This window comes from Oryza glaberrima, chromosome 7 (genome assembly GCF_000147395.1).
Source record: "Oryza glaberrima chromosome 7, OglaRS2, whole genome shotgun sequence".
Classification (NCBI taxonomy): Eukaryota; Viridiplantae; Streptophyta; class Magnoliopsida; order Poales; family Poaceae; genus Oryza; species Oryza glaberrima.
The window spans coordinates 8,664,080-8,677,941 of record NC_068332.1 but is presented as its reverse complement, the minus strand read 5'-3'; the positions used below and the strand labels follow the sequence as shown (position 1 = coordinate 8,677,941).

Here is a 13,862-nt window from a genome sequence, read left to right as displayed (position 1 = left end):
TGTTGATTTATTATGCTATTAAATGTTGAATTGCTTCGATGTCCATAATATAGAATAGGTCATGCCGAATTTTCGAATTTTACACTCAAATGTTAGATTTTCTATGTATCCTACATATTCTTATAATTATATCCAAGATAGACACACATTTAACTGTATTTTCTATGTTTTTTTCAATTTGAATTTCATTTCCAACTTTCCCTCTTCACTGTCCGCGATAATCAGACAAATATCGCGATTATCGCCATAAACCACGAGATAATCGCGTCAAAGCTGCGAAACCGCCGAGGATTTGAATTCAAATGTTTGGATACGATTTTTGTTCGATTTTTCACGATTATCGCACGATTATGGCGGTAATCGTCCTACCGTGGGGGTGCGGTAACCTCTGTCAAAACGATATGGGGAACCCTGAGGAGTAGAGGGGAACGAGAGGAGATAACGAGAAGAGGAGAAGAGAGAAGAAAAGGGAAGGATGTGAGACACTGTCATGTGGGACCCGTGTACCCTACTATTCCTAATTAATCCTTGCACCGTAATTACCTCCTTAATCCTCCTCTTTTGTCTCAATGACATGTGGGCCCACTGTGCTTAATCTTTGTTTTAATCCCTTCTTAATGCTTGTGCTAATGACATGCGGGTCCCACCCTATCCATTCCCTTGCGGTGTGCCCGTGTGTACACCAGGTCCATGTGCGCCGGGCCTATGACGGCTGGGCCCCACACGCACCGACCGGTGGACCACGAGCCCGGTCCACCACCTCTCTATGTCGCGCCCTCCGTGGACGTGGTCTACCTTGCGCCGGCTCCTCCTGTGCCACTGACAGCGGGCCCCGCAAGGGGTTTATCCCGAAATATTCCTTTTTCCCATAAAGAAACTCTTTCTCCTTTGAATAGAAATTCGTTCAATCTTCAAAAATTCATATCTCCTAAACCGTGACTCCGATTGACTTCGTTCCACTTCTATAATTTTTCTAAAAATGAGATCTATCTAATGGCAGTATAATATCTTACTGTTTGAGCTACTTTATTAGCTCTTGTGTTGATTTTGCTCTTTTTGTGTATAGTTGCCGATCCCGCTGATGAACCGGAAGCTATTCTCGTCAAGGAAGAACCTCCGCAGGACCAAGGAAAACCACCTTTGACCATATTGCTTCCTATATGTGCAAAATTATGTTGTTTGCAAATGTGCATGCTTAGGTTAGACGTTAAACTGTTTTGCCTCGGGTTGCGAACGCATCCGATGGATCTACCTATTAGTCGCACTTATATTCTGTAGGATAGTGGACGACCTGTCCTTTATAGCTCCACATATTACGCACCGACGTCTTACCCTACGGGTATGAACATCGAGGTAGTTTTGCTTGGACCTGCCACGATTGTATTGTCGTGTGGGAAACCTGGATTTCCAATCAACTATTCAAAACCCGATGCTCCCTGTCGGTGTGTTTGCGAAGTAAAACTAGTTTGCGAACCCTGATGGTATGTAGGCTGAGCCTGTGTAGCTGGCTATGTATTGTCGTTAAGGACCGATTCCTTTGGGAATTCCATCCAAGCATCTTATAGTGCGACCACACGGGTATTATGGCATACCCCTTGAAAAGTACTTTGTTAGTCCATGACTATCTTGTATGCCTGTAGTAGTGGGACACTGGGGATAAGGAGACGAAGTTGCGTGTATTTGATGAGATCTTTGGCCAAGAGTGGCCCCGCCTCTATTGTGGCGATACGGTACCGATAAGGTGGAGGAGCATCCCTAGTGTACCCTGAGTAGACGAGGGCTGAGACTGCCTGATGCTTGTCGTGAGACTCGGCCTACTACGTGGTATGGGATTTTGATGGACTAGCTTTGGAAAGGCCTTGCAACAAACTTCCGGTGCCGACGGGCAACCGGTGTCATTTTTGTGTCGTGTGGGTAAAGCGTATGACCTCTGCAGAGTTTAATTAAACTGTTCGAACAGCCGTGCCCACGGTTAAGGGCGAATGTGAGGTGATTCTCTTAGCGTAGTGTTGTTTGTATATGTTTGTGAAATTGGTTTGTGGGATGGGAATCATTTCCAGAGTTAGCCTGTGTGGCAGACGACAAACCTGAGTGGTTTAGAACAGGTCTGTGTGATCTGGGATGTCGATTGGCATCATAGTGTGACTAGGAGTTGGACTGTTTGGTCGAGAGGTGTTCTGAGCTGAGATGGCTCGTGGTGTTCTGAGCTGAGACGGCTTGTTGTGCTCTGAGATGAGACGGCTCGTGGAGAAGTCAAGTGGAAACAAGTTGAAGAGTTGGAGAAGCAAGAGAAGATCTAAGGTGTTGGTAGAAGAACATATATTCACTAATTACTTGTGACAAGTTGTTGCAAAGCAACTTGTGGAATGGATTGAGGTGTGAGCCTCTTTCCAATAACTAAAACTTGATACACTAGAGCTTTGCAAAAAGACACCTTTTGAGCAACAGCTAGTTTTCACAAATAAAACCCTTTGCCTCATTTGGTAGCCGCACATGTCATCTTTCCTATGGCTTGCTGAGTACGAAAGTACTCACCCTTGCTCTACATATAATTATATTAGGCTTTGAAGATGAAGAAGGAGGATATGATCCAACCGCCGAAGAGTATCTTCAGGAGCACGCCAACTATGAAGACTTTTAGGGTTTCGGGCCTAGTTTCCAAACCGTGCCTGTGGAATAAGTTAGTCTCTTAGGTGCCTAGCCTAGAACTTAGTCGTTAAGTCGTCTTCCACTGTTCGCTTCCGCTCTGTTGTTGTCATTGTTGTTATTGTCTGTTGTGTCGTATCGTTGTCCATCTGGGGTCTGTCCACGATGGCAACTTATGTAAGGACTATCCGACTAATGTAATATTATTAGACTGCTTTGGATCACCGATGTTCCATGTGTACCAGCTTGTGTATCCTGGGACTGGTACATGTTACACAGGTATTGTACTGTGGCCTCCGGACCCGCGAGGATTTCGGGGTCACCACAGTGAAGCAATATGTAGATATTATAATCAACTTAATAGGAAAAAGAGTTCTACTAGGAAATGGATTTTATTTGAAGATATCATTACTGGAAATGGATACAAAGATATATTCGAACATATTAAGGGAAAAGACAATCATTTACCTAACCTGCTCTCTCGTTTACCCTTGTTGCAGGCATGAAGAAATCCATGAATTACAATGGAGTTGAATTCTTCACTTTTGGAGAAGATAACAAGCTCAAACTATTTCCACCAAATACCTATAAATTCAATCCAAAATCCCACATAATATTAGACGAAGTCCAGGAATGCATATTAGGCAATTTTTGGTACCAATATAATAATAAGAGGGAAGAAAAGGGTACATGCTGTCTATACAAAACAGTCTTGCTGAATATTTCCATTTACTAAATGACCTAATGCCAGCCTCAAAAAATAATGAAATAATACAACAAAAGCCTATATATGTAGTCTTTGATGGAAAGCTCCTCGGAGTTTATATATCCTTTGAAGAAATAATAGCCCAAAAAATAGATGCAAAAATAATGGGCGGCCTATCGTGGAAAAAAAAATATAGATGTTGATGAAGCTTTAAGTCAAGCCAGGAAAATTTTGGGAATAAACTATTATATGGAGCCAGCTGCAAAGGAATATATACAAAAATGCAAAAGAGCCAAAAATAAGAAAGCTCCAGAAACTCCATATTATATGAATACAAAAGTTGAAGGATCTTCTAAAAAACCTACATATAAAGAATGCTTAACTAAAGGGATGGATCCCTTAGATGGTGAATACATTGACTAGAAAATAATTGAAAATTTTGAAGAAGCCTCCCCTCAATTGAAAAAAGAGTTAAAAGAAGAAATACTTAAAGAATTAAAGAAAGAAATGAATGACAAATTTGAAGAAATAAAAAAGGCTTATAATGAGAAATTTGATGTATCTTTTTCTGATGTTGATACCGTGGATATGGGCAGCCATGGGTAGCCAGACCAATAAGCAATATAGCCAAATATAAGAAATTGATAATAAATTATCAAATTTTTGGGCATGGTAAGCCTAATAATAATATATAATTTTAAATCAATATAATTTTGAATCAATCCAAAAATGCTTTTCGGTGAATGACAATGAATGACGTTTCACTGCTAAAAATACTGTAGAGAATATAACTTTTGAAAAAGGAAGAGACACAGGTGCAAGGTATCTCCACTCCAGCCAAACAAAGGACGAAGTGAAGCAAAAGGAAGTGCCACTACATGGTGCGAGCCATCCCATGAAACCACAGTGATAAACATAGAGCACTGACGAGTTTCCTTCTCCAGCCCCTATAAAAGGACGAGCCTGGCAGCTGAAGAGAAACAACAAAGACACCACTCCAGAGCAAAGCTACCAGCTGTTAACGACCAAATTTGGTAATCCAAGGATTGGATGTGAAGGAGGAATCGAGACGGTATCTTAGAGTTTGTTAGAGATAAGAGTCGTGTCCGATATGGACATATTTTGTAATTCTCGAGTATAAATAGGCCCCGAGCCCCATGTAATAAAACTAACACACATTCAATACAATCTCGGCGCATCGCCACCCTTTTTACTTTCATTTTGTTTCGACGAGTTCTTGCTTTCAAGTTGACTGCATCGATTTCAATCTTCAACAAGAGGTAAAACTTGTTATAGCGGCTTGCGTTCTCGGGATTAGTGCTTCCATCTTCATGACACTCTAATCTTATTTATGTAATTCGTCGAGTTATCATATATCTTGCATGATCTCCGGCAATATCGTTATCTAACCTACAATCTGCTAACATCTGTCCGTAGAAGGCAGCCGATTAGGTTAAATACCGATGTTGACTTAGATTATATAGGATATCCACCACTCTATGACACATCCAACGACTTGATTGTCTAGATATTGTTCTTCTTTTCATACTTATAGCTGCATCAGTTGAGTTTGATCTTATGAGTCATGATTAGAATCTCAATCTCTAGCCTGCCTTTGGTTGCCGATTAGGGTAGCATCGGGGTTTCAGCCGATCTTACCTGATTTAGCTTTTATCTTATATGCTTTATTGACATGCTAAATCTGTCATTTATATTAAGATCTTGTTGCATTTAAGTATATTAGGCTTTCTGTTTGGTATATTCTATTTGCTTTAATATCTTAATATAGAGTGGTATCGGAGTATTAGCCGATACATGCTAGATCTATCTGATCGGCTATGCTATCAACATATTTAGTCTTATTATTAGTATATATTTCGATCTAAGTGATTTATACTGTCTCGGCATGGCGACCGATCTATCCCAATCACTTGATTTAAGTATATATCGATATAAGGATTATATATTGTTAATATCTACAGCCGATCAAGTAGATTTAGTTCTTTCTTACTTATTAATGACTGCCGATCGATGCATATATGACATCGGCTCGAAGATAAATGATATGTCATCGGAGGTAAGGATTGAACCCCTGAAAGCGAAAGTACGTCTGAAGGTTATCATGCTGTTGCTGCATCATGTTGTTGATATTGGTGAACTGAGCATCAGCAGATTGTTGCCATTCTTGCGTTTGAGCTATGTGTTCCGCGAGATCATATTGGATCTCCCCCGTCTGCACATCAAGGGTGTCCATTCTCCTAGTGATTTCACCCAAGTCCCACCGAGAGGAACTCGAGCGCTATTCACTTGGAGATGGAGGCACACCACTTGATCTGGAAGGTTGATTGTCCCCCCAGTGGACATGTGACGTGTGAGTCTAAGGCCTTGACGGTGCCTTGTGACCGATTCTCGTGGTCGTCCAAGCATTTCATGAGGAGGTCTAGCTTGGCAGCAAGTAACTCCGTCTCCTTGACGGTGTGCATGCCTCGCTAACGGGTCTAGAGTCGTTCCTCGTTGCAACCCATATTGGAGACCATCTTCTCTATGAGTTCAACGGCTCCTTGAACCGTTTTAGAGAAGAAGGCTCCTCCAGCTGCCGTGTCCAGGTGATCGCGGGACATTGGGGGTGAGCCCATTGTAAAAGTTCTGCAGGATCAGCCATTCGTCCATCCCATGATGAGGACAGGTGGCCACGTACTCCTGCAGTCGTTCCCATGCTTCAGGAATGGACTCGCCCCTTGTTTGTTGGAAACTGGAAATTCGTCCACGAAGGGCATTGGTTTTGCCCATCAGGAAGAACTTCGAGAGGAATGCCGTAGAGCATTTATCCTAGGTGTTGATAGCAGCACAGTTGGTATAGAACCACTGCTTCGCTCTCCCGAGGAGAGAGAACGGAAACAGCCGTAGCCTGAAGATGTCAGGATTGACGCCCTTGATAGTGTATGTGCTACATATCTCCAGGACTTGTTGCAGATGAGCGTTGGCATCCTCATTAGGCTTGCCACAAAACGGGCTAGCCTGCGCCAACGTGATGAGGCTGGACTTCAAATCGAAATCCACATCTCCTATGTTGACTTGCGGCCCGACGGCCACATTGTTAGCAGAGGGAGCAGCGAACTCGCGAAGAGTCTTGCTGGCCATTGTCTTGAAGGTTGGTGGCGCTGGTACGACTGGTTTCTCTGTCGGTAGAGTTTTCTACGGAGCAACGACCCGCAGCTTGACGCTCCGGAAGAAAGCTTCTGGATTTTCTTTGAAGTTTTCCGGCATGTTGAAACCAGTCATACACTACCCTGTTTTCACAATAAAAAGTGAAAACAACCAAGGTTAGCCTGCAAAGGAAAATGATTATACAGAGGTAAATATAAAGTATTAGTTTAAGTAATCTCTATCGTGAATCTTCCCCGGCAACGGCGCCAGAAATGCTTGTTGGTATTTCTTAACGACATTACTAGAAATATAATTCCCAGCAATGGCGCATAAATACTTCTGGTATATTATGGTTACAGAGTTCATCCGCAAGCGCACGGATATACCATTGTAGCATTTCACCCGAGAGTATTCCAAGGGTATCGTATTTATTTTATCCCGTGGGAAGATCTTGTAGAGAGAACTCAACTAATAATTTATATATTACTTGTGATTATCATATTCTAAGCAGGGGTTAAGATAATCCAAGGGTAGAGTGACACAAAAGCATTAACTACTCATCCTCATAATAAATAATCTAAGCTAGGTGGAAAGAAAAGAGAAAGAGAATCTATTCCTATACTTCTAATATACATAGTATTCATACATTCTAGTTAACTGATATACTAGCTAATACCCTCTATCCGATGCCCTCCTGGTACTTCGAGAAGCCACCCCTGACTGCCGAGTTCCTTACGACAGCCCGTCATGACCATCCAACTGGGGCTAAATACGGAAGAGTATCCTCCCCAGGAAATTAACTTAGGATTATATATAGGAGCGGAGGAATACCTGTATTGAGCTGTCACCATCAGCGGCCCACCTCTCATCCGCAATATATAATCCCAAATAATGATACCCCGTAATCTAGACACCACGTCTAAACTACCAGATACTAAACTAATATCATTGTCATGACATAGAGTAATTGCATAAGCAAACACTCTACCCGCACCAAAGCATGTCCCAGATAAGCTAGCAGTATATTCAGTATAACCAGAATATAATGTAAAGTAGGTACTCATATACTCATAAAGTATTTCAATACCATAAATGTATTTAGAAGAGTATTCTAATAAAAGTACAAAGCTTACAAAAGAGGAAAGGAAAGCTACTAGAGCCATACCCTAACTCTTCCGAAGACTTCCGGACTCCTGATTCCTATTCTAATTCTATTCCGCCAGCTAGATACTACTAAACTAAACTTGAGAGGAATGAGAGAGCTCTTGCTTGAGGTGTGTGAGTGAAGTGAGAAGGTGAGGGGTTTATATAGCCTCCCAATGACGGTTGTGACGGTTGGAATAGTCGGAAATACCCTCCAACCGTCATTGGGAGCTAATCCACACCGTCTAGAAGAAACCCTGCATCCAGCGGCGATGAGGGGGGTTCGGCCAAACCACCAGGTTTGGCCGAACCTGGGGCTGGCCCAACTAGCCCATGGTTTGGCTGGCGGCCTCCTTTGTTGTTCTTCTCTCCAGACTTGTGAATCTTGGCCCAGTTTGTCGTGTCAATTCTGAGTTCTTGGCCCATTCATACACAAGTCTGGTTCTCAACATCGTCCGATTGATTTATCGTGGGTGTTGATGTCGCCTCCACTTTATGATCATTCACTGCAAAAGGTTAGTAGACCTAATACTAGTGGAATATTATTACTCTAACATATTTATGCATTGCAAGCATCACTATTTCTCTCCTGTTTTAGTGATATTGACGGTCAAAACTGATCGATAACGACCGTTACCAATTATCAATAAGTATCAGAAGAAATATGACAAGCAGCAGGAGAAGCATTATGAAGAGGATGATGGTGGTTTTGATCCTCATTGGGGTTGTGAGTTCTTTAGATTTTGCTGGAATGAAGGTATGAGGCTGCCATCTATTGAAGACTGTTTTGGGTGCAGCAATGTTGCAGAAAGTTCAAGCCGATCGTATAATAGAGGCAATCGGCTAAGACAAGCAAGGGTTCCTGTCCATCAAAGATTGGGCCCAGTAAACCAAGGTCGTGACCAAGAGGGCAATGAAGGCAGGAAGACTCAATGGTGTCCTTCTGGTATTTTTACAAAGAATCAGAAGAGAAGGGTTCAAAGGTTGAGGAACAGGGAACGCTTTTAGGAGGTTGAGCTTAAGATCAACCATCGGCTGAAGAAAACGAAGCCGAAGCAGGAGTGGCGCATTAAGAATCAAGTTCCTACAGTCGATGAAGCCACAACCGATGAAGCAAAAAGATTGGCTAAAGGGAAAAGTGTTGTGACTACATCGGTTAACATGGTTTTCACACTACCTGCAGAATTTGGGGCCAAGCAAGCCGATGTTGACGAAGTTGAGGAAGAATCGGCTAAGTTAATTTTATCACCAGAACAAGCGGTCTTTGAGAAGTCGGAAGGGGCAGAGAATCGGTATCTTAAACCATTGTATGTAAATGGCTACGTCAATGGGAAGCCGATGTCTAAGATGATGGTCGATGGTGGGGCTACAGTGAATTTGATGCCTTATGCTACATTTAGGAAGCTAGTCAGGAATGCTGAGGATCTCATCAAGACAAACATGGTGCTCAAAGACTTTGGTGGCAATCCATCAGAAACCAAAGGAGTTTTGAATGTAGAGCTGACAGTCAGCAGCAAGACTATCCCTACAACAATTTTTGTCATCGATGGGAAAGGTTCCTACTGCTTGTTGCTTGGAAGGGATTGGATTCATGCCAATTGTTGTATTTCTTCAACCATGCATCAATGCTTGATTCAGTGGCAAGGCGACAAGATTGAAATCGTGCCAGCCGACAGGTCAGTCAACGTTGCCAGTGCCGATTTAGCTCTTTGGGAGATGGATGGTCTCGATTGCTTATCTAGAAAAGTTTGGGATGGAGATTTTCTAAAAGTGTCCGATTGTGATATACAGCCAATTGAAGATGGAGAGCCCAAGTTATTGTTTTGAGGGCGTCGTGGATGGTTCAAAAGTCTACACCAAGGACACAGTAGATGATCTCGATGACAAGCAAGGACAGGGTTTCATGTTGGCCGATGATTTGGAAGAAATTGACATAGGTCCAGGTGATCGACCAAGGCCGATATTTATCAGTAAGAATTTGTCTCCGGAGTTTAGAACCAAATTGATAGAGCTCTTCAAGGAATTCAGAGATTGCTTTGCTTGGGAGTATTATGAGATGCCAGGACTCAGCCGATCGATTGTTGAACATCGGCTACCCATCAAACCAGGGGTTAGACCACACCAACAACCTCCGAGAAGATGCAAAGCCGATATGCTCGAACCTATCAAGGCTGAGATTAAATGTTTATATGATGCTGGTTTTATTCGTCCATGCCGATATGCCAAGTGGGTTTCTAGTATAGTTCTTGTTATCAAGAAAAATAGCAAGGTTAGGGTGTGCATTGATTTCAGGGATTTAAACAAAGCTACCCCCAAAGGATGAGTATCCAATGCCAGTAGCCGATCAGTTGGTCGATGCTGCTTCAGGGCATAAGATATTGAGTTTCATGGATGGAAATGCAGGATACAATCAGATCTTCATGGCCGAGGAAGATATCCATAAGACAGCTTTTAGGTGTCCTGGTGCAATCGGCTTGTTTGAGTGGGTTGTAATGACTTTTGGCTTGAAAAGTGCTGGAGCTACATATCAACGGGCTACGAATTATATATACCATGATTTGATCGGCTGGTTGGTTGAAGTCTACATTGATGATGTGGTTCTTAAGTCTAAAGAGATAGAAGACCACATAGCCGATTTGAGGAAGGTTTTTGAGAGGACTAGGAAATATGGCCTGAAGATGAACCCGACAAAGTGTGCTTTCGGTGCATCGGCTGGCCAGTTTTTGGGATTTCTTGTTCATGAGAGGGGGATTGAGATAACTCAAAGGAGTGTTAATACAATCAAGAAAATTCAGCCTCTAGAGAATAAGACAGAATTGCAGGAGATGATCGGCAAGATAAATTTTGTCTGGAAGGTTAGAGCCTTTTACACCATAGTTAAGATTGAAAGCCGATCAAAAGTTTACTTGGGGGGCAGAGCAACAGAAGGCTTTGGATAGTATTAAAGAATATTTTAGCTCTCCTCCAGTTTTGATTCCTCCACAAAAGGGGATTCCTTTTAGATTATATCTATCGGCCCGTGAGAAGTCAATCGGCTCAGTCTTGATTCAGGAGCTTGAAGGGAAAGAAAGAGTTGTATTCTATCTAAGTCGTTGGCTCTTGGATGCAGAAACAAGATATTCCCCTGTGGAGAAGTTACGCTTGTGCTTGTATTTTTCCTGTACAAGGTTAAGGCATTATCTATTGTCCAACAAATGCACTGTTATATGCAAAGCCGATATCGTTAAGTACATGTTATCGGCTTTAATTTTGAAAGGAAGGGTTGGAAAGTTGATATTTTCCTTAACAGAATTTGATCTTCAGTATGAATCACCGAAGGCAGTCAAGGGGCAAGCTATAGCCGATTTTATTGTTGATCATCGTGATGATTCAATCGGCTCGGTTGAGATTGTGCCATGGACTTTGTTCTTTGATGGATCAATATGCACTCATGGTTGTGGTATCGGCTTAGTTATAATTTCTCCTCGGAGGGCATGTTTTGAGTTTGCCTATACTATTAAACGTTATGCAACTAACAATCAAGCTGAGTATGAGGCAGTTCTCAAAGGGTTGCAGTTACTCAAGGAAGTTGAAACCGATGCTATTGAGATTATGGGGGATTCTTTGCTAGGGATCAGTCAATTGGCAGGAGAGTATGAGTGCAAAAATGATACATTGATAGTTTACAATGAGAACTACCGAGAGTTGATGAAACAATTTCGGCTAGTAACCTTGAAGCATGTATCTCGAGAGCAGAATATTGAAGCTAATGATTTGGCCCAAGGGGCGTCGGGATATAAGCCGATGTTCAAAGATGTCAAAATAGAGGTTGCCGCATTAACAGCCGATGATTGGAGATATGATGTACATCAATATTTACAGAATCCATCTCAATCGGCTTCTTGGAAATTGCGATATAAAGTGTTGAAGTATACTTTATTGGACGATGAGCTCTATTATCAGACGATTGAAAAGTGAGTGCCTGTAACGATGAGTGCCAGCTTTTTCATAGATTGACTTGGGTGTTGCATCTCTTTTTCCAACTCGGATTTACCATTGGCTTGTCGTCCTCTCTTACCTGACCCTGTCCTATAGAAAGTAGTGTGTAGTGTGCTTAAAAAAAAGCAAGTTTAAATATAACCCGCAAAAATGAAAGCTCGCTTTGATTGAGTACTCTTCTTGGCTTGTTCAGTTCTTCTCATCTGCCTCGGTAACTAGGTGCTTTTAAGCTACTCTTGTTGGCAATTTCCTTTGGTTTGATAGTCGGATCTTATCTTTTTTTTAAGAAATCAAGCCTTCCTCCTTAGCCTTGAACAGCCACCACCCCCGAAAGATGCTTAGCCAGAAGCGACGAAGGAGGGGAGCTGGGGAAGGCCGACGATGGAGCAAGAGCTAAAGTGGCTCCTAAGAAAAGTGTTAGTGTACCTATTAAAGAAATGAAACTCATTATGAAAGGTAGGGATATGAAAAGAGGAAGAAGTCGAGCTATAAGAAAAATCCCCGCTGCAACCATAGTTGCTGCGTGTATAAGAGCTGAAATGGTGGTGGGTGCGCATACGCATGCGCACATCACACACGCGTGCACGTGTGCGTGCACGACGAGGGACAATAGCAGTTATGCTTACAGAAATGCGATATTTCGCATTTCAAATCGGTTTAGGTGTCAAAGTACCTAAACCTCACTAAACCTATGCTCTAGCTTCGAAAACAGGCCTTCTCGGCCTTTTTTCTCAATACACGTATCCCCGTACACGTAACTCCGATGGCAACATCGCTAACTCTTCCTGACAACGGGACTAGCCTCCTTACAACCGTAACCTCTGCAGTTTCCTTTACTCCGATGAGTACTCCCTTCCCAAGGAAGTACTTATCTCACTTCCACGAAAACATTCAACATTATATTTCCTTTGCTCCGAGGAATCCTACCTTCCCCAAAGGTAGAATCCCTCTCACTTTAAAACACTAGACTTTTTTGGGTACTAAAAAAACAAGTGGTTTCCGGGCTCGCCTCTTCGAGGGGCCTCCGCTCATGGACAACCTCGCTCCGGGTCTTACCCACCCTCGAGTCCAATCTCGGGTGGGCTTCCGTCAAGCCACTACTACATCGATTTCATTAGGAATCGAGGATCTTTTAACAATACCCTCTAAGGGATGGTTAGTCAAAGATGCGGAACAACAGAGTTTTCGTTTGGAAAAACACTATTATTATGGGGCTGTACACGCGGTAGAAAAATTCACCTCATACGGCTCCTCGTTCAGTTCTTTCGAAGGGATCCTTTTCCTTGTTCGAGAGTCTCCGCCCTTCTTCCACTCCGTCCCGAAGACTATGGGGTGTTGCTTAATTGTTTGAATGCCGATCAGGCCAAGGTTGCAATCGGTGAGGTTCATGAAGGAATTTGTGGCACTCATCAATCGGCTCATAAGATGAAGTGGTTGCTTCGACGTGCAGGATATTTTTGGCCGACAATGCTGGAGGATTGTTTTAAATATTACAAGGTATGTCAAGATTGTCAAAAATTTGGAGCATTTCAGAGGGCACCGACATCGGCTATGAATCCTATCATTAAACCATGGCCATTTAGAGGTTGGGGAATTGATATGGTTGGTATGATTAATCCACCATCGAGCAAAGGGCATAAGTTTATATCGGTGGCAACCGATTATTTTACCAAGTGGGTAGAAGTGCTTCCTTTGAAGAAAGTTGATTCTAGGGATGCTATACAATTTATTCAAGAGCATATAATCTATCGATTTGGTATTCCTCAAACTATTACAACCGATCAAGGTTCAATCTTCATGTCCGATGAGTTTGTTCAGTTTGCCGATAGCATGGGTATCAAATTGTTGAATTCTTCACCATATTATGCACAAGCTAATGGGCAAGCCGAGGCATCTAACAAGAGTTTGATCAAATTGATTAAGAGAAAGATTTCTGATTATCCTTGGCAGTGTCTTACTCGATTGGCCAAAGCGTAGTGGTCCTATCGGATGGCTTGTCATGGTTCAATCCAGGTTCCTCCTTATAAGTTGGTTTATGGACATGAGGCTGTTTTACCATGGAAAGTTAGAATCGGCTCAAGAAGAACACAGTTGCAAAATGATTTGACAGCCAATGAGTATTATAATCTCATGGCCGATGAATGGGAAGACTTAGTTCAGTCAATATTAAGAGCCCTTGCAAAGGTTACCAAGGATAAGGAACGGGTTGCTCGGCATTACAACAAGAAGGTGGTTCCCAAGA

At 42.4% G+C, this 13,862-nt stretch overlaps 1 non-coding gene across 1 annotated transcript; it reads left to right on the top strand.

Moving 5' to 3' along the window:
- Positions 1–6,020: 6,020 nt before the first annotated feature.
- On the top strand, positions 6,021–6,127 carry LOC127780978 (small nucleolar RNA R71). Its single transcript, XR_008018869.1, has one exon. It is a non-coding gene; the product is annotated as a small nucleolar RNA R71 (small nucleolar RNA).
- Positions 6,128–13,862: the final 7,735 nt, after the last annotated feature.